At 40.7% G+C, this 18,912-nt stretch overlaps 1 protein-coding gene across 4 annotated transcripts in view; it reads right to left on the reverse strand.

The window, feature by feature from the left end:
• The window catches only part of CYRIB (CYFIP related Rac1 interactor B), a 96,969-nt gene that overhangs the window by 43,328 nt on the left and 34,729 nt on the right, over positions 1-18,912 (reverse strand). Inside the window, exon 1 of one of the 4 annotated variants that reach the window (XM_061606757.1) lies at positions 6,323-6,400. The exons of the other annotated variants lie outside the window; for them this stretch is intronic. The gene's annotated coding sequence lies outside the window, so the exon portion shown is untranslated. Of the gene's footprint in view, positions 1-6,322; positions 6,401-18,912 lie in introns of those variants that run through there. 4 annotated transcript variants of the gene reach the window in all.

Raw genomic sequence — 18,912 nt, forward strand, 5'->3', positions numbered from 1 at the left:
AAGACCAGGACTGAGGAACACAACCACACCACTTGACGTTGCTTCATCATCCCAGAGCCACAATCGAGAAATCCCTGTTCCCCATTAAAGATTAATTATACAAAAGAACGGGGGAAACCTTTGAGCCTTCATACAGACATTCAAACTAGCACTATTTCAAATGTCTGAAATGGACAAGGAAGTTACTGAACTGCATTTCCCCACCATCCCACCCAACCACGGTCCCAGCAAACCACAGAATAACTGCTTAGTGACTTCATCTAGCATGTTGAATAGTTTCAGATCTACTGACAAGAAGAGCTTTGTATACTTTGACAGTTTGCATTGTCTTGCACCGAGTTAACCTACTTCCACAGAAGGATCTCACATTACCTATTTTCCATACTTACTTCTCTGAAATCAACCTGGCAATACTGTTATTTGAAAAGCAGAGTTCTCTTTAGAAGCACAGTCACTAACTATAACAATATAAGGCCCTTCCCAAATCATTAATGAGAGAGAGAGAGAGAGAGAGATCTGTCCTTCTACAAGGACTCCCTGTAAGAGTCACAACTACATCTCTTAGTTTCACAATATTACAAAATATTACTGTTGCAGGCCTGCCCACTTTCCCAGCAGGCTCCTCCCACATGACACTACAACATCATGCTGTGCCAAGTTTCAAAAATGAAAGAAGTCACAAATGTAAGAGGGGGAAAAAATCAAAGAGCCATTTTCACATGGAACTGGAAGGAAATACGTCACATTTTCAAAGACTGCTTGGCGCATCACCAGATTGTTACTTTTGTCATAAGTAGTTTCACACAAAAAAACCAACCCTGCATACAACATAGAATGCCTGAGGTGGCATTGCTGGAGTATGCTAACACTGAAAGTATTTACAATGAAGGAACAACCAATACCAAAAAAACTCACTGACATATAATTTTTCTTTACCTCCTCATTATGGAGAAGAGAATTTTCCAAAGTAGGAAAGTTACCAAACAGCTTTGCAAATCAGCAAAATGGTCTGAAGGCTCATGATACCATTCTATTACTGAAGCTAAGCAAGACCGATCCTGTAAGTTACCTGAGTGGAAGACTGACCAGGAGCCATACATAAACCACTCTGAGCTCATTGGAAGAAGACTGAGGAAAAAGGCCAGGAACCCAAAAATGTTGACTAACCTCAGTAGCCAATCATTTATTTATTTATTTTTATTTTATTTATTTATTTTTATTTTATTTAAGATACATATATTGTTTAATAAATCACATTATGCAGAATAAAAACAAGCCATATATAAAATGAAACAATAAAATAATCATAAAACCAAATATTTATTTTATGTAAGACATTATTTGTAATTGCCCACAAGCTAAAATTCTCTGGCATTCACTAAGAACTTAGGGGAGGGGTCATCCTTCCACTCTGCAGACACTCCAATACTGCCTTCAAAGCATAGCACATAAGAAGACAGTCAATTAGTTTACGCCATACTTTGAAGGCAATTAGAATCAGAGAGAGATTCTTGCTGTCATCAAGAGACTGAAAAACTTGATGTCAAATGGAAAGCTGATACCCCACCCCATCCCATCAGAAGAGCATAAAAAGAGCCGTGTAACTGGGTCAGGCCAAAGGCCCATCTAGTCCAGCATCCTTTTGTCACAGTGGCCAACCAGATGCCTTTGGGAAACCCACAAGCAGGACCTGAGTGCAAGAGCACTCTCCTCACCTGTGATTCCCAGTCACTAGTATTCAGAGGTAATTATCCTCTTTGTGTGCCAGAGATGAGGAGGGGTGAGGTCTCTCTCCCCTACTTAGTATAAAATAGAAGATGGCTACCACAGAATTCTCTGCAATGCCTGGGGCAAGGAGGGGTAGGAGAGGCATCTTGTCATAATGGAAACAAGGAGATGGTTGTCAGAAGAGAGTAAAAGGTAAAGGTAAAGGTGTTCCTGCACTTATAGTGCAAGTCGTTTCCAACTCTTAGGGTGACGTCTTGCAACGTTTACTAGGCAGGCCGTATATATGGGGTGGGATTGCCAGTTCCGTGCCCAGCCTTTCTTTACCCCCCAGCATATGCTGGGTATTCATTTTACCGACCATGGATGGATGGAAGGCTGAGTGGACCTCGACCCCTTTTACCGGAGATTCGACTTCCTCCTTCCGTTGGAACTGAACTCCGGCCGTGAGCAGAGCTTCGGCTGTGTTACCGCCGCTTACCACTCTGCGCCACGGAGGGTCTCTTCAGAAGAGAGTAACTGTCATCAATAGCATCCACATTTGTGGAACTGCTAGTGTTAAGACAGAACTCACTTTCAGAAGGATGTAAAGACAAACCCTTTTGTACACTGATGAGTACTTTAAGGCCTTTAATAAAAGAAGAGGAAGTAACAAAGAATCTAACTGAAACCACTGAAACCCTATGACATGCAAGACATGCTGTATTTCTGAACTGCAAGCCGGGTCAATTGCTTCTTGGCACACCTGCAAAATGCAAGCCCTCTTTCCTATATTTTGAATACAGAGTCCGCATCAAAACCTTATAGGACCGCTAAAAGTGCTTTTCAAGTAGAATTGGCCTTGGACAACTCAAGCAAAAAGGATCAAGACAACAAAATGAGAAGCCTCTCAAAGTAAATCCTGTCATATTTGGAAAATCACAGATGCTGCCCTGGGAAAGTTGATCAAGTGTTTGTTGTGACCTGCAGCTTCTCACAAAATGAACTACAGAAGAAAAGATTCACACAACGAAGTGGTATGGTCTACGCTGCAATCTTGTCACTTTTTTTGTACACCCCTTCTGATTTTCCACCTTGCCTCTATTTATCTCCCAATTTTAAACATTACATTTTACTAGCCATCACACACACAAATATACAAGTGTTATTATACATGATAACGCTTGAGCTTCACAAAATTGTTATGGCATCACCCCCATAAGAAAAAAATTTGAGATATCTAGCATGTGTATGCCAAGACATCCTGTTTCCTAAAAATGGAACACTTTTTCTTCTCACAGCCAAAACACTTGATGCAGCCTGCCTTATAATAGCTACCAACTCCCCACATAGAGCAAGCCTGGCCACACATGCAGTGGAATGCAAGGGTGTGGAGTTTTCCCTTTATACATTTAAACCAACCATGGATGAGAGATGGAAATTGTAGAGGGAGCCAGGAAGTATATACATACAGTAAATATAGCCTTATACCCTGCAAGCATAAATACATTCCTGAATGCCACTGCAAATTCTCCACCTCCCCACAACTGAAGGATTGTTAAAATATATAGCTTGTTCCCATTTCAGACTCATGCTCTGACTGCAGGTACAATCCCTCTTCTCCTATAAAGCCATATTTGATCTGGTCTCCATTTTGTTGGGAAGTAGCAATGTTGTACTAACACTTCCTTCCCCCTTTTGAATATAACATTCAATATTCTAACAATGTACAATAATCTTTACTTTTCAGTTCACTCACAATAATGTCATTAATCTATTCAGTTCACAAGCTGTTATGTTCTTGTTCAACTAATGCATCACTGAACCATAACTCAATGTGCTTATGCTAATACGGTTGTTATAATTTTAAGTGATTCTCTTATATTTGCTGTGTTTATAAGTCCACTTTTTCTCCATGAGGCTCTAAGGAGCTGACATACAGCTCCTACATGGACTTTATCAATAAACTACTTCATCAACGCGCTACCACTAGTCTCTACTGGTGAACCTCATCAGGTATCTTCAGCCCATTGCCTGCACCAAATCCAGAGAACCCAATTCCAAACAATCTTCAATTCACCATATATTCACACAGAAGAAACTGACTGTGGGCTCAAAGAAAATTCACTCACCAAGACCATAATCAAATATACTTAATATACCCAACCCATAAAACTTGTGAATGTCTCACTTATTCCTGATACGGCAAATTCATGTGTAACCCTGCATTTAATAGCACACTGACAAAAAGTAATGGAAATCCACTTTATATTGCCACTGACTGGATGTGTCTCAAACTACAAGGGCCTATTGGGGCAGCCCCTGGTGTATGTACCTGCAACACACACACCCCTTGCAAATAAATACTCCTTCAAAATGAAACAAGGGAAGACTGATGAGCTTAAACTGAAGCATGTGGGACATTCTACTCCTTCCCAAGTGGAGGAGCCACTGACCCAACTCGCACATCATATTAAACCATAGATTAAGACAAACTATGGTTTAATGCGAATAAACGCTGTTCTGGTCCAAGTTGCTCAAATGTTCCCACAGCACTCCTCCCTCACTACAGACAAAACAAGCTAGAGTCTGGCATGCAATTTCACCCAAATCTGGGCTCATGGTTTGTTATCCCCAATTCCTTGGTTACTACTTCTGGTTTATTTGGAGAGAAACAAATTATGAGCCAAGGTTCGACCAGCAAGACAAGCCACACTATTACTCGTTTTATCTGCAGTGCAGCAGCAGCAGCAGGAGAGGAGCACTGGCCAGGTACCAGTCACTGCTCATTCCCATTATACCATACTTTAATGAAACAAACCAGACGGCAGCAATGCCTAGCTTAATAGTAACAAACAGATAGCTCAACAAAATGCGACAAGTTTCAATAACCAAGATATTTCATGCACAGCTTGAAAGACATACAAGACTTGGTGCATTCAGCAAGAACTCAGGGCAGTCTGTCTACAATGATACACAACCCCACATCTCAGAAGAGTGGAATTCAGAGTTTCATGTATACATCCATAAGTGCACAAGGATCTCTAGAGTTGCCTCTTCCAACCACAACTCCTTGTGCTGCATCAGATGCCCTTTTGGAGTGTTCCTAACTTTCAGGAACTGGCTTTTTGAGACACACAGGGACTGTGGTAGGACATGGGGCCTTGGATGTTCCAGGGCCACATGGAACATTCCTTGCATGGCTCTTCAGATCCCAGGTGTTTGGTTTGAGCTAGCCGCTACTGAAGGACAACAGACAAATGGCTTATTACTAAAATACTGCTTTGTAGGTTGGCTTCCATGGGCCATTGTTAGGTAAAAAAGTCAGTTATGGAGAAAGGCAAGCAGCGGTCCGTGAGAGCTTGTGGTAGCAACAGCCCTCATGCATTCAGGTAAGCGACAACAGCAACGGACTAAGTTCTTAGTTCATTAAAAATTCACAAGAAGAAACAATCCATCATAATATTGGACTTACAACGATCACAGGACAGGCCCTCGTGATTTCATTCTATCCAAGAACAAGAGAGTATCACAAATAAGGTGAACAATTGAAAATTATGTTGAAATACCAGCATGAATCACAAACTGAGGTGGATTTTGAAATGTAGAGAACACACCATCCTGTTCTTTCTCTCATGTACACACATAGCCTCTGATCAACTGTGAACAGTTATGCACAGCAAAACCATGTGATTCTGTCTAGGAGGGAAATAGTTGGCTTGGAAAAAGATACTACTCTTGAGCATCAGCACAGCATTTTAGAGAGTGCACTCACCCCACATTTTCACACTTCATTGGAGGTGTTCATATTTGCACTTGATCTGACTGCATCTCTAGCTAATAGGTTCTTTAGTGACAAATCCACGTGTCTGAGAACGAAAACATCAAGATCTTGTTGCAAACAAAACCAAACGAAGGATTCAAAGAGTGGTGAAAAGTGAACCCCAGAGGTAATTTGTTCAGGCTTACAGGCAAACATTAACATTCTGAAAATCCCATTCTTTAAAATTTAAAAGCATTTATAAACCACTTAACATTTTAAAAATCTCTAAGAGGCAGGCAAGATTTAAAAAGCCCAATATAATTAAAACAAAAATACAACTAATAAAACAGCAATAAAAACATGGGAAGGCATATAAAAGCCAATAAGCAAAAATTCAAGGGATTCAAGCACATCAAACAGGGTCCAATCTCAGGGTCAGGGGAAGCCTGGGAAAAAAGGTCTTTAGAAGACATCTGAAACAACTGATGGTTACTGCTTCATATAAGCTTCACAAAAATTTTAACACAGACATACACACACATGTTCCTAGACCTCATGCTCGCATAGTGGGTTAAAAGTAGGATTCTACAAATGCTAACTGATCAAACGCGAAGAGGAAATGCAACTCCACTTAACTACATCAAAGCCATCACAATTTCCAAGTCTATATTCTAAGGTCTTCCTCGCATTTCATACTGAGGCTAACCATTCCAGAAAAGGACTTTCCTAAAAATGCAACATCTTATCAATTACAATCTAGGCCACTCACACACAACTGAAATGAGAAAGTTAGCTGCTAGAGAAGCTTGCAAGGTATTTCCAACGTGGCTTGCAGGGCTGAAAAGGGTTACCTACCGCTGCCCTAAGCAATCATCTTAAATACTGTTGGCAAGTAAACGATTTAGGTCCTGTGGGCAACAAACTATGTTCAGTAACAACTGAAAGCAGTAGCTTTGTCACAAGCTCTGACTGCATTCAGTTACTGTTTCCTTCCTTCTACTGGGTTGAGTCACATCCTCCAGTTTGTTTCCCTTTTTTAAAGAAACTAAAAAGGCAAGAGCTGCAATCCTATGCACGCTTATTTGGAAGATGGCAGCTTCCTTGCTGCTTCACATACATTATCTCAAGAATCGTTACAATATTCTGAAAGACAGGCTAGTTTTATTATCCCTGTAACAGAGATATCTTGATTTCATGACAGAAATTTGAACTGGGACTTTCCAGTGGATAGCTCATGCTCTGCTTATCACTGTCCTGAAACAGCTTTCCAGGCTGTCTCTGGTTATTGTTGTTCCAGGTGACCTAAAGAACTCTTGGGGGACAGATGAAGCACATTCATGATTCAACAGGCGTCACTGAATGGCAACCTGATGATGTTTTAGGCTACAACTTACAGCATCACTGACCACTGGCCATGTTTACTGGGGCTGATGGGAGTTGCAGTCCAAAACACCTGGGGGGCACCAGGTTGGGGGATGCTGGCATAACTAGAAACTTTTTGTGTAGGATAAAGTTTCTATCCATGTCCCAAAAGAGTCATCAAATAAACAGTGGAGCCTTTTGTAGTCTCTGCCTGCATTGCCCCCACAAGGGAGGGGGGATATCTTCACAAATATGAGGACCAGAAACGTGAGCTTTGTTTATTGAAAAGTCATGCATTTCAATAATGCAAATTCCATACTAAATTCTATACATAACCCAACAGTTTTGTTTGGCCAGAAATTTTAAAACAAGCCTGCCACGCTATAAAACAATTTTAACATGATTTAAATTGCCAGACAACTTTGAAAAACAGTGTAAATTATGATAGGACCATCCAGCATTAGAGTGAGAGAACACTCTGTTAAAAATGGTAATTTTAAACAGCAGTAGTATTTTTTAAGCCAAACTGGTTTCTTATTAGCGTGTTTTGTATGGGGAAGTGAGAATTGTGTGCTCATTTTTTTCAAACAAATCCTATTTAAAAAAAAGGAAAGCTATATTCAGACACTGTTCTATGCTCCATTTTAGAAGAGTGTGAATTGGGAAACAAACTGACATTCTGATCATATTCATCTTTGTACTTCCCTTTAAAAACAAGTGGGGAATTTTGTTCATACAAGCATTTGAATAGTAAACAAATTCAGTCACCATAAGACAGGCTAAACAGCAGCAAGGCTAATTCAGCACCACCCTTGGGGTTAAAGGGGGGAGGAAAAGAAAGGTCCCCCAGGCCAGAAAATGCCACCCAAATGGGCCCTCAAGGGATGCTCTCAAGAGTATCATGACTCCCCCGTTTTTCTCTGTGCTACTATGAGAGAGCAAAGACTGCCCTGTGGAGCTCCCAAGACTTGTGCTCTCAGTTGCCCCTCCGCCCCCTTTTCTGCTTCTTGAGAGCACTGCTTAAAATGCTGACCCCATATTAGGGAAGCAGTTTGCTTCACCTGCCAACAACGGCAATCCCCCCAAAACAACTAAATACAGCACAGTAACTGTGCATCATTTCTAATTTTGCATAAATTATTCTGGTTTTGCTAGTTAGACAGAACACTGAAACTCCATCCCCAACCACTGGGAACAGAGCTACTCCCTGGTTTGTGAGACTTTGACAGATACTGCCTGAATGCTTTTAAGCGTATGATATGCAGCAATAATGGGCTGACACTTTTTTTAAAGTGGGGATTATCTGGGAGCTGAATTCAGCACCCATTACCACATTTTGTGCTTTTTCAGTGCTCCCACTCATATCAGAGCACACAAATAGACAGACATGCATGCCTGTGCACAGCCCAATCCCAGATGAAGGGTGATGACTATTTACAATTTGGGGAAGGGGTTGAAAGAAGACACTGTGCATTTGTTAGTCTTGTTGTAGGGAATTGTAGAATTAAAATACAGGACCAAAGGCTGGGAGAAGGGGAAGGAACAGTATATACTACCTGATTAGATGGGCAAACCTACTTCCATCACACTGAAAGAAATGGAAGTCCAACTACTAATATAATTAAACGTCATAACATTTAGCACTCAATTAATTATGAATTAATCCATACCCTTCCATAATGTACACTTCTTTGATGCTAGAATAATGAAGGCAGTCTCAACAATTCAGCATTCACTTTTCACGGAAGCTCATTGAACTGAATGGAGAAACTGCATTAACAAACAAAAAGAAAAAAGTGGGGAACTAGGGATATAGTTGCCAGGATCCTACTTGCAACTCTCCTGCTTGCAAAAGATGTCCCCATTCATTTTAATGGAGTGCCAATTCCAAGTAAGCATTCCTCTGTATGTGTCAAACTACCTCCTGCCAGCGAAACAGGTAAAGCAAAGCATAGCTTTACTGGATCACAGTTAAGCATCCGTTTTAGCTCTCTTGTAAAAAGAACCACCAAATATAGTGCACTGGAACTCCTTCCCTTTCTGGAGTCCAGTGGTATGTTTAAATACGTGTTTAAGAAACCATTCTGAAACCCCCAAATTTCCACTTTTAACTTTCCCGTTCTCCCTTTATGTGTCTTATTGTAAATGTACAAATATCATGTACAACATATTGCTACTGTATGCATTCTATAACAATGACAACACCGCGGTCTTCTATGAAAATACTCTCTCAACATGTAATCCTTTTTACCTTTAGCTAGCACAGATTTATTCCTTTTTGTGTTCAAGATCTAGGGGAAGAATCATCTTCAGACTGGGCTGCACATGACAAAAAGGATAAGCCTGATGACCTGGTTTCAGCAGTCTACAGGTTATGCAGAATTCAACTGGAAACAAATTTATTTAAGCATGACAGGCTTCTCTTTGCACTCCTAAGCTCAGCTACGCCCACCTTGTGGCCAGTGTGGTGTTGTAACATGCTCCTTTTTTAATCCCTCTCCAAAACTTTACTTGCATTGTATAGTTTAAAAAAAATAACAGAAAATTGACCCAACGTATTAAAGAAGAGACAATACAAAGGCCCCTCACAAAGTATCTAAGCACAGCACTTAGAAAACAGCACCCAAGGAGATACTTGTGATGTTCCTATATTAATGTATATATGGTAAGTGTTGTTGTTTTAGAAGATACATGGTAAGTGGAGTGAAAGAGGGGGAGTGAATGGGCAGTAGAATGCGAGATGATTGGCTGAGTGTTTAAAATGGCTGAATGTATAAAAGGAAGAGTGAGAGTGGAATCTGGGGGGGAGAAGAGAAAGAGTGGATTGCTTGGTGGGGTTTAGAGAGTTGTTTACCAGGAGGGAGGTGGAGTTCGGATTAGTATTGAGTAAAACCATATGCTTATGTGCCTTAAGAAGAAATCTTGTTAATCTTGTTAGCTTTGTTATCTGTAATAAATACTTAATTTGGTTTACCAAAGGCCTGATCCTTGGCTGGGGTTTCACAGACCAGAAGGGAGGGTAAGGTAATGACCAAGGCTGAAGGGGAACTGTAACAAATGGTGGCAGCGGTGAAGAGAATAACAATACCAGTATTCAGAGTCTCTGGGAATACTAGTATTGGGACGTTACTGGTGGTTGCCTAGCAGGGGGATCTGTTGAGATCTGTGCTAGAGCGGGGATAGGTAAACCATAAGAGAGTGCGGTCCGGACTGGTGGAGTCCCTGGTGGTGCCTAGAGACAGGCAGTAACCACGAGCAGGTAGGAACCTGACAGGGAGAGCCAGGGAAGGACGCATCACAATACTCAACTTCCACAGATTCCCAGCCCATAAATGGATGTCTGTTAACAGGAAAAGGGTATTTTCCACACAAGCAGCTCTGGAATCCACAACCAAAAGATGCGGCAGCCATCACCAGTAGAGATGATTCGTGAAAAATAATTAGTCATTTCCACTGAAGGATAGGTATATTAGACATGTTAGCTATGACAGCTTAACAAAACCTCCATGTTGAGAGCATGCTTCTGAGTGTTAGGTGCTGGTGATAAACAGGACATGATTGCTGTCCCACTTGTGAGCTCCCAGAGCCATTTGGCTGGCCACTGCTGGAAAAAGAATGCTGGTATAGATAGACTTTGGTCTGATTCAGCAATGCAGTTTTTCATGCCATCAATCTCTTCCACAATTTTGAAAAAAAAGTGGCATTTTCCTAAGTTCACTGCGCAATACCCTTGCATATGACTTTTTTCTCACCACATCTCTACCCTGAGCTCTCTAAATGAGGAGCAGAGCACCTCAAATCGGTTTCCAAGGCAGTCTCTCACCCAGGCAACTCAGAAGAGCTATACTGATTCAGTGCTAAGACAATATTGTGTGCCTTCTGACCTTCTTCTGGGCCAGTTATCTAATTGGATTTCAAACCTGATGTCAAGCTTCAATAATATAGGACCAACACCTTGGGTTATTTATCTTCCTTCTAAGGATTCTGTGAGATACCAGTAGTGATACTGGAAATCCCTTACACTTCGTTGTCATAATTCCAACTAGAACATACTTTTCCCCCACCCTCCCCCATTTACTGCTCAATCTCTGGAACGCTGGGCAGTATTCAAAACTTGTGCAACAGGACAACAGGATTTCCCCCGTCTCCTCCCCCTGTACACACCGTGGATCATCCCCAAATCTGCTCTGGAACTTGGAGAAACGATTTAGGAGGAATGCAGAGGGAGGAGAGGAGGATATCATTCCGTTCCACAAGGAGAAATCTTTGCACTGACAGCACAATCTGATTAGTGCTTTGTTGAATACAACCCCCTTTTTTTTCTTTGTTACGTTTGTTTGTTGCCACTTAACATGAAGTTCTCTGGGTGGCTTAAAAAATTAAAATATAAAGTAAAACAAAACCATTAAAAAAGGGAAATGATGTGTAAATACAACAAAGAACAACTTGCTGCACCCCCAATATTAAAAAGAGATTAAAAAAAGAGCCCCAATGACCCAAAGTTCTCTAAAAGGCTTGCATGAACAGAGAGGTCTTCACCCGACACTGAGAAGATCAGAAATATGATGCCAGAAAAGACTCCCTGGGAAGGTACTCCATAACTGGGGTGCTAATACTGGTAACTTCATCATCTAATTAAAAGCACCTGCATCAACTTCCTGACCTCAAAGGGCAGTCACCATGGCTAGGTGGACATCACCCTAAAAACTTTGAAGGCAAATCAAAAGCTTATTTATAGCATTTTAAATGCTAGCTATACCAAATAAAGAAATTGCTGGACTTGTTCTTTCATTGCACTGTGCGATGAGCATAGCTACTTATTTGTAATAATTTCAATTACATTTGTTAAATCAGTACAAACCCAGTTTTCTGACTCTTGATTATTCCGAATTGGTAAATACCAAAATTCACTGTGTCTCCTTGTAATATCTTTTATAAATTCAATTCTTTCTCATTGGAAATACCCCTATATTTAGGATGCTTGGACTACAACCTGGGAGACCAGAGTTCAAATCCCCACACAGCCATGAAGCTCACTGGGTGACCTTGGGCCAGTCACTGCCTCTCAGCCTAAGAGGAAGGCAATGGTAAACCCCCTCTGAATACCGCTTATCATGAAAACCCTATTCATAGCCTCACCCATAAGTCGGAATCGACTTGAAGGCAGTCCATTTCCATTTTTACCCTGCCAATCACATCTACAAGGTTATGCTGCATAAATTTAGCCTTTAATGCTTGTTTCCAATCACCAACTACTTACACCTGCTTAAAACTCACAGCAGGGAGGGCAAACCTTTCAGAACCAAGTTCCTGCTGTTTCTTCACTGAGTCTTGCAAGACAGCAAGGCTGTGTATATGAGGCTATAAAATCTGCCTGGAATAGCAGTGGGTGGGAAACTTTCATTGGAGAGCGTGGGAGCATTGCCAGAGTTTGCTGTAGACTTAAACTTCAATTTGAAATGGGGGGGGGAATCCTGTGCCTTAAAAGCAGGACTCAAATGATTTAACAAAAAGAACCTTTACCTAACAAGAGTCATTTCACTCTAATCTAGGAGGTCCTTCCATACAGGAAGTTTCCACAAAAGCAGTGGCTTCTGTATTTCCTAACATAATCCAAGTGATTTGCCCTGACAACAAAGAACACAGAGGACAAAGGAAGCTGTTTTAAATCAAGTGAGACTATTGGTCCACCTAGTTTTGTATTTTCTACATTGACTGTGTTTGCTAAATCATGGCTTGTTTTAACCATGATTTGTTCAATAAACCACAAAAAAGCATACAAACCATGGCTTGTATCTCCCAAATTTGGTTTGCTTTCCAGCTGCTCATGTCTCATGCCTTTTCAACTTGGCAAGTGTCTGCAGAGCAGCAGTCAAACAAACCATGGTTAATCAAGGCTGTTGGGTTCAGACATGTCAAATAAGTTAAAATATGCCATGGTTAATAAGCCAACAACAAACCATGACTTCATACTGTGGTTTGTTGGCAGAAAACAAGCCATGGTTAGTCTGCTAGGCTGGTTTCGCAAATCCAAACAAACCATAGTTAGACTAAACAAAACAAGGCCTAGCATTATGTGTGAACCAAGCCACTAATTGGCAGCAGTTCTCCAGGGTTTCAGGTTGGGGTCTTTCCCAGTCCTACATGTGGATTCCAGGGATTGGACCTTGGAACAAAAAAGGGTCATAACTTGGTGATGTAGCCTAGCTTACATGAATAAAAGCATTAGACAAATTCATGGAGCAATGGACTATCAATAATTTTTAGCCATGATTGATATATAGGGCATTCTTGTCCCTGGACAGAATACTGCTAAATACCAGATAGTGGGGCACAGACGACAGAGGAAAGCTACCATCACATTTACATCCTGCTTGCAAGTGCCCAGAGGCTTCTACACAGATGGATGAGATGGGCCCTTGATATGTCCAATTTGCATGTTCTTAAATCAGTGTTCTCCAAAAGATCCATGAGCAGACTGGAACAGATTTCTGAACTAGGCTCATGATAATTGAATCACACCTGAAGTTGTTTCTCCACGTCCAACAAATCCTTTGACTCACTTGATCATAAACTAGTGAGATGGATTCAGGTAAAACCAGAAAATGGATTTAAGTAGAACTCAGGAAAGTAGGTTTGCTTTTACCAGGATTTTATTGGCATTTTTAAGATTAAAAATCAAGAGAGCAATGGTTTGTTTGCAAGACTCAAAATGCAGAAGAAACTTTGTATGTATCCAAATCTCCAGATTTTGAGCTCAGTTTGTTGTTCTAAAGAGGCTCAATTCCACCCTTTCTTTAAAATTCTCTACTCTTGCTACTGGCAAGGAAACTGCATTTCTCAAATATAACCAACACTCAATTTCTTCTCCTCACTCAGCCCGCATCTGTGCTCTCAAACACTGATTGGTTCAATTTTATTTGCCACATAGGCTGGTGTCAGGCTGTTTGGTGAATTGTTATGCCATAACCAGTTCAGCACTAATGCTTCATACTAAACCTTTTTACTAAACAGTAAAAATAGGACTGGAAAATTCTTATTCATAGGCATTAGAAGAAAATGTCAAAAATCCTTGTGGCCTTTTACCTACGTTTTCCTTGGCTACAATTAAATATACATGATAGAAATCCCATGACAAGAGTCACCAAATTTTACATATACTTAAAATTTAGCACTTATATAGTACTTTACAGCATTCCCCAACTGACCATTTTAATCATTGCAACTCCACTCCGCTCTACCCCTTTGAAGTAGGTCACCATTATTATCCCCGTACTGTTGATGGGAAGCTGAGAAATGATAAGCTGTCTAAGGCAACCTAGACTGTAGCCATGAACTCGCTAGATTTGTGTCTGGAACTTCCTATATCACCCCTCAATCTTTTGTACCCGATACCCATTGCCAGAGCAACTGAAGTTCAATTTACACATCCAGCTGATTTTTTAAAAAAATTAAGCAGTCAAATTAAGTGTTCGTGGCCAAACCACGAGGGCACCAGAAACATACTCCGACAACCTCGCAAGGTACTAGGTTTGTTTAAGAACATAAGAAGAGCCTGCTAGATCAGGCCAGTAGCCCATCTAGTCCAACATCCTGTTCTCACAGTGGCCAACCAGGTGCCTGGGGGAAGCCCGCAAGCAGGACCCGAGTGCAAGAACACTCTCCCCTCCTGAGGCTTCCGGCAACTGGTTTTCAGAAACATACTGCCTCTGACTAGGGTGGCAGAGCACAGCCATCATGGCTAGTAGTCATTGATAGCCCTGTCCTCCATGAATTTGTGTAATCTTCTTTTAAAGCCATCCAAGCTGGTGGCCATTACTGCATCTTGTGGGAGCAAATTCCATAGTTTAACTATGCGCTGAGTAAAGAAGTACTTCCTTTTGTCTGTCCTGAATCTTCCAACATTCAGCTTCTTTGAATGTCCACGAGTTCTAGTATTATGAGGGAGAAAAACCTTTCTCTATCCGCTTTCTCAATGCCATGCATAATTTTATACACTTCTATCATGTCTCCTCTGACCCGCCTTTTCTCTAAACTAAAAAGCCCCAAATGCTGCAACCTTTCCTCATAAGGGAGTCACTCCATCCCCTTGATCATTCTGGTTGCCCTCTTCTGAACCTTTTGCAACTCTATAATATCCTTTTTGAGATGAGGCGACCAGAACTGTATACAGTATTCCAAATGCGGCCACACTATAGATTTATACAACGGCATTATGATATCGGCTGTTTTATTTTCAATACCTTTCCTAATTATCGCTAGCATGGAATTTGCCTTTTTCACAGCTGCCGCACACTGGGTCGACATTTTCATCGTGCTGTCCACTACAACCCGAGGTTTCTCTCCTGGTCGGTCACCGCCAGGTCAGACCCCATGAGCGTATATGTGAAATTCAGATTTTTTGCTCCAATATGCATAATTTTACACTTGTTAATATTGAATTGCATTTGCCATTTTTCTGCCCATTCACTCAGTTTGGAGAGGTCTTTTTGGAGCTCTTCGCAATCCCTTTTTGTTTTAACAACCCTGAACAATTTAGTATCGTCAGCAAACTTGGCCATTTCACTGCTCACTCCTAATTCTAGGTCATTAATGAACAAGTTGAAAAGTACAGGTCCCAATACCGATCCTTGAGGGACTCCACTTTCTACAGCCCTCCATTGGGAGAACTGTCCGTTTATTCCTACTCTCTGCTTTCTGCTTCTTAACCAATTCCTTATCTACAAGAGGACCTCTCCTCTTATTCCATGACTGTTAAGCTTCCTCAGAAGTCTTTGGTGAGGTACCTTGTCAAACGCTTTTTGAAAGTCTAAGTACACTATGTCCACTGGATCACCTCTATCTATATGCGTGTTGACAGTCTCAAAGAATTCTAATAGGTTACTGAGACAGGACTTTCCCTTGCAGAAGCCATGCTGGTTCTGCTTCAGCAAGGCTTGTTCTTCCATGTGCTTAGTTAATCTAGCTTTAATAATACTTTCAACCAGTTTTCCAGGGACAGAAGTTAAGCTAGAAAACTGGTAGAAAGTATTATTAAAGCTAGATTAACTAAGCACATAGAAGAACAAGCCTTGCTGATTTTTATGCTGAAACATATGCCATACTACGTACTAACCCTGTTGATGAAGCGCAGACACACAAGCAGAATGTTCTCAATGGCCAGCACTCCGGAAACAGCCACTCTCATACTAATAGTAACAAGGCTGGGAAGAGAAGCGGCGATGCAGCTTATGCCACATACACAAGGAGAACGAAATGGAAGTTGGATTGCACTTTTACAGTGCAAGCCACAGCATATTTAAACAGAAATCTCACTACAAGAGAACATCCTGTGGTATTTAATGGTCAGTAGGAGAAATAAAATCTTCAAGACTCATTTTATAAATTGCTGGAAACGTGAATCCCATGGGGCTAATTTCACATGCACAGGGTGGAAGAGCCTTTGTTGAAATAAATTAAAAAATGTTTTGAAAACTATTTATAAAATGACAAGAGTGAAGACTGCAGTTAGATGCTGAAGTTATTCTATCCAGTTACTAGAATGGTGTAATTAATGAAGAAAACAGGAACTTTATTGTAAATTCACTTGTAAAAGCCATTTAAGCATAAATGGAAGTCACGAAAACAGCTGTAAATGTAAATGTAAATTTAATTTTTAGGTCGCCTATCTGGCCGAAGCCACTCTAGGCGACGTACATATCAAATTTCAATAAAATACAGTAAATACAATAAAATACAATACAGTCAGCAGTAATAAAACAACAGCATATACAGTACAAAACAACGGGCATTCAGTATGTAATTAGCCCATCCCGGCGGTCCAAAAGGCCTGTCCAAACAGCCAAGTTTTTAAGGCTCGGCGGAAGGTGTCTAGGGAAGGGGCATGCCGAAGATCAGACGGGAGGGAATTCCAGAGAGTGGGGGCCGCCACCAAAAAAGCCCTCTCTCTAGTCCCCACCAATCTAGCTGCTTTTGTTGGTGGGATTGAGAGAAGGCCTTGCGTGGCTGATCTTGTCGGGCGGCATAATTGGTGATGCTGGAGGTGCTCCTTCAGATACACTGGGCCGAGACCGTATAGGGATTTAAAGGTTAACACCAACACCTTGAATTGGGCCCGGAAAACTACTGGAAGCCAGTGTAGATTAAATAATACTGGCGTAATATGACCACGGCTACTGAACTGTTGCCATACTAGAGAAAATTATTATCTTTACACTTAAGGAGGATTTGGCAAATAGCAACAAAGGGGGTTTGAGCCCCCAACATCTTATATTACAATAGATTTCCAAATTGTTAAGGTGCCACAGGACTCTGATGTTTCCAATAGCAATTATATTCTAAAGATTTCACCTTAAAGCAGAAATTAATTAATTTCCTTAATTAAAATTATACAGACTGTTTAGTCGTGCATTTTTGGCTTTGTAGGCATTACACTATGCAAAAATAAAAATATCTTAAGACTTAAAGGTAAAACTTGACTTAGTCATGTTGCTTTACATACAGAATTTGTGGGGAGAGCTGAAAGGACAAAGGGATGCAAGCATGGTAGGAACAGTAACTTTTTTAAGATGAAGGACGTTACATCAGTAGAAGACTCGGCCGAGAGAAAGCCACAGGAATCAAAAAGTTGTGCAATGAGTTTTCCTGATATCTTGAAGTGTATTTGTGGATCAGGAGCAAGTATTTCCTCATCTGTGAAGTGGGATATTAGCTCAACACCTTAAAATATTTTGTCACTGTTTGGAGAGCAAATAGGGAGACTGTCTTAAGTCAAGGCAGAACAATGACTCAAAATATCCCCTGTAGCCCAAAGCAGGACTCCCTACACACTTAAATAAAGTAAAAGAAATTTCACTTTCAAATTAACCTCTGAACAGCCACTAAAAATGAAATAAGTGAACACCAACTATGTTATGCAGTCATATTTTCACTTCTGATGGTGGAAATTATTCAAGACTGATCTGTCCACAAAGAAGCAACAGATGAATAAAAGCCTTTAAACAGGAAGGGCTTTCTCGCTAATTAATTGTGGATTCCAATTAACTTGTTCACCTAAGAGATTACAAATTGGAGACTGAAGTGGGCTTTGAACAAGATAGGCCCTTGTGTAAAAATGCCCCTAAAAAACAAATTCTTAAAGCCTCATATTAGGGCAGTTAATGAATGAAAGTTCAAGATGGACTTCTACCCTGAAGTTTATCACTTTTACTTTGGGAATAAGTCTCACTAGTTTTGGTAGAACAAAATACATGTGCTTTGAACAGGCCATGAAGTTATTCAAAATGGAAATGGACTGCCTTCAAGTAGATTCTGACTTATGGCGACCCTATGAATAGGGTTTTCAAGAGACAACTAAATGATTTCTTCTTGACCCTCAACAACATCAAGGATATGTCTTAGCAAAAAGTTTAAAATAAGGTGCACTTTATTACACATAGATGCATGCTCAGGGCAAACAATGCTTCTAGCTGGCAGGCGGGCCATTAGTGGTGACTGTATCAGCAGGGTAAGCAATCATCATTGGGCTGGGAATTTAGGCTACTAGATTTAAGAACAAGAGCACATGACAGGTAAACTGACAGCCAAGGGGCGGGAGGAGGGGGTGGAATAGTCTTCCAATTTACAAGAGATATCTGTCCTGGTCACGTGGAGAAGATACATGCCATAGCCAATGTGGTGAATTGCTATTTACTGGTCAGGTAAAATGGTACTCAAGTGGTAAAACTAGCTCCTTTTATTCTCTGCAGGCACAGATGACACATTATTGTAATATTATCAAAGATTCTTAAAGATGCTGATGGAGAAATTTAAGCAGCTTGTAGCAGAAATAGTAGACTATGCTTGAGGAATACAGGTAACTAACACTTCAGGCTAAGAAGGGCAGTTCCTGAGCAACAGCGGAGTCAGGTTCCTTTGCATCTTTAATGGAAGATGCCATTACATGCCATCTTATTTTGCAATAGACTAAAATTGCTGAGAACATCCATACATCATCCACATCCCAAGTGCAATTTACAAGCAGTGATCCATTTAAAGATAGAAGACTACTTCTTTTTTTTTTTTTTTTTCAATAATTTTTATTC

The sequence above is a fragment of the Rhineura floridana genome, chromosome 1 (assembly GCF_030035675.1).
Source record: "Rhineura floridana isolate rRhiFlo1 chromosome 1, rRhiFlo1.hap2, whole genome shotgun sequence".
Classification (NCBI taxonomy): domain Eukaryota; kingdom Metazoa; phylum Chordata; class Lepidosauria; order Squamata; family Rhineuridae; genus Rhineura; species Rhineura floridana.